Source organism: Petaurus breviceps, unplaced genomic scaffold (genome assembly GCF_028583685.1).
Source record: "Petaurus breviceps papuanus isolate PSGF00001 unplaced genomic scaffold, PetGlider_PUasm1.0 207, whole genome shotgun sequence".
Classification (NCBI taxonomy): Eukaryota; Metazoa; Chordata; class Mammalia; order Diprotodontia; family Petauridae; genus Petaurus; species Petaurus breviceps.
The window spans coordinates 8619810-8622855 of record NW_027185850.1 but is presented as its reverse complement, the minus strand read 5'-3'; the positions used below and the strand labels follow the sequence as shown (position 1 = coordinate 8622855).

General features: G+C 47.2%; 1 protein-coding gene across 2 annotated transcripts in view; it reads right to left on the bottom strand.

The window, feature by feature from the left end:
• Positions 1-3046, bottom strand: part of LOC138164886 (nucleotide sugar transporter SLC35D2) — a 76864-nt gene that overhangs the window by 61455 nt on the left and 12363 nt on the right. The window lies entirely within an intron of this gene.

Below are 3046 nucleotides of genomic sequence, written 5' to 3'. Positions count from 1 at the left end.
TTTTTTTTTTTTTTGTCAACCTCCTGGCATGGTACTTGGTTTACAAAGGGCTCTTAATGAATGCTCATTGAATTATAAGGAAATAAATAGCCCAGACTCTCTCAGTTGGGCTTCTGGGGATCCAGCTGAAGCAATTTCAGACAAGAGCATATACTAACACCTGAAAGGCCTAGAAAAGGTGCCCCAAAAGGAGATGGCAGCTGACCATGCCCATTAAGCCTCCAAGCACCCCCACCACAGGATTACCCCATAAATTACCCAGTTAATTTTGTACATACTCATATATGGATTTGTGGTGTCCCCTTTAAGAATATGAGGTCCCTGAGGGTAGAGATTGTGACTTTCCCCTTCTTTGCATCCTTTCCCCTTCTTTGAGCAGGGCTCAACATGGTGCCTGCTACATATAGTGCTTAATAAATGCTTGTCAGTTAGGACTGTTTGATTATTAGTTAGCCTAAGGCCATGTCCCTGATTAATATGAACTGCCCAGCTGCTATTCCCCTTACCCCAAAACTAAAATTACCGTCGTAAACTGCAGCTACTTTCTGGTCCCAAATACACCATCACAGGAGCCTTGCCATCCTGGGATGGCCATTAAGCCACCTGCAGCCTGGAAACCATGGTTGTGGCCGCACCGGTCACACCGGCTCACAGTCTTTCAGGAGAGGGGACAAATCCTGTGGTTTTGTTGGTAGAAGGAATTCCCTGAATTGACAGCCTTAGGAGCTCCATCAAACAAGGTAAGAAGCTGAGCTAGCTTGGCAATGAGACCCGGTGGGCCACACCCGAGTGGTCTCTGAGCTTCCTACAGCCCTAACATTCTCAGACTCCACAGAGAGAGGAGACGGAGCAATTATCTGAGATGAACCTGAACCCAACACCAGGCATGCTCCAATATGCTTGAGAAGTCCAAGCTAGCAACACCTCTTCATTTATCTGGATCATAGGATCACTCCAGGCCAAGGTTTGAATTTTACAGATAAGTAAACTGAGACCCTGAGAGGGTAAGTGTTTTACCAAAGGTTACATAAGCAGCAAACTGCAGAGGCAGGATTAGAAGCCAGGTCTTCTGCCCTCTAAGCCAGCACTTTCCCAACCACGATATCCGTGCCTGCTGAACTAAAAAGTCACCCTAAAACAGAGCTTCTTAAAGCTTTTTCTGGGGGTGGCTAGGTGGTATAGTGAATAGAGCACCGGCCCTGGAGTCAGGAGGACCTGGCCTCAGACACTTAACACAAAAACTAGCCATGTGCCCTTGGGCAAGTCACTTAACCCCAATTGCCCTCCAAAAAGGAAAAAAAAAAGGGTTTTCTGTCATAGACTCCTTTGGTTACCTGGGGAAGCCTATGGATCCCTTCTCAGAACATTTTTTAAAATTCACATTTGAAGTATTAAAATTGAATTTTAACCTGGGGCTAATGAAAATAAAATCTATGCACAGTCTATCAACTCATTTGGGAGTTCACTGACCCCACATTAAGGACTGGTCCCCTACTTTAAGATTTCTAACAAATGAAATGAGCTAGAAATTCACATATGAATGCTCCAGGTAAGAAGAGTTTATTCCTTTAAGCACTGACATTTTGACCTTAAACAAAGGGTCCTGAATTTTTCTGAATGACCCAGTGGCACCTTCTGATCAAGGATAACTCTACAGAGTTATCAGTTCCAACTGAAGTGAGAAGTGAGAATGACTTTGCCCCTAAACTAAATGTCCCCACTCTGCTGAGATTTCATGAGTCCTTCCACCTGATCTAAAGAGCTGCTAAAGGGCAGGGACAGGATCTTCCCCCAGGTCTTTTTTTTACCTCAATCAATCAGCATTATTAAGCTCCTACTGTGTGCTAGGGGCTATAGTAACTAAGCAGTGGGAATGCAAAAAGGGGCAAAAGGCAGTCCCTGCCCTCAAGGAGCTCTCAATCCAATGAGAGAGACAAGATGTAAGCAAATATATACAAAGCAAGCTACATACAGATTAAATAAGAACTAATTAATGGAGGGGAGACACAAGGTGCCACTGCTTCTATAAAGAACTTGGCATGCACATGCTCTAATTGTCCCAAGCAGTCTCCTCCCTAATGCCCAGCACGCCACTCTCACTCTGCAAAGAACCACAATCCGTATCTTCCCACACCTTCATGCCTATCCTTGGAGTCGGGGACTGCTGGCAGCCCCAAAGGCCTGCGGTCCTGGGGGTCAGGAAGGCCACAAGCGTTCCCTTTGGCCACCTCTCCCTTGCTTCCTCCTCTCAAGACCCCCATGACTTTCACCGGCTCTTCTTTCCACAAAAGCTCTTTCCTTCCTGTGCCCACTCCCACACTGACCCACTTTACCTCAGCTTCCTCATCTGTAAAATGGATACCTTGGGTTAAATCACCCCTGTGGCTGCTTTGAGCTCTGAAATGATAATCTGCCACCTGCCCATTTCTACAGAAACCATGATGTCTGAGCACCTGGATCCACCCGCCAAGCTCCCAATCAAGCTCCTCATTCTCCCTGGAGAGAAGGGCATGTGTGCATGGCAAGGGCAGGTTTGAGCTCAGAGGGCTTGGGTTCAGATTTCCATTCTGCTGCTTGTTTCCCTGGACAAGTCACTTATCCTCAATTTCCTGGTCTGTAACTTGAGGGTAAACCAAGTGGGTGGCTGAGCAGCGCAATGGGTTTTCCTGGAATAAGGAAGACTCAGGTTTGAATCTTGCTGTAGCTGTGTGGTACTAAGCAAATTATTTATTTGGCCTCATTTTCCTCATCTGTAAAATGGGATGATAATAGCAGCTCTCTCACAGTGCTGGTGCAAGGATCAAATGGGATAATAGATGTGAAGTATTTCGCCAAACTTAAAGTGCTATATGAAGGTTAGCTATTAGTCCTGTTACTGAGGAGGAAGGGGAGGAGGGAGGGGGAGGTAAGAAGGGGGAGGAGGGAGAGGGGGGGGGGGGGGAGGGGGGGAGGGAAGGGGGGGGGGGAGGGGGGGAGGAAGGGGAGGGGGAGGGGGAGGAGAGGAAGTGAAGAAGGGGGAAGGAGAGGAAAAGGAGAAGGGGAGGAG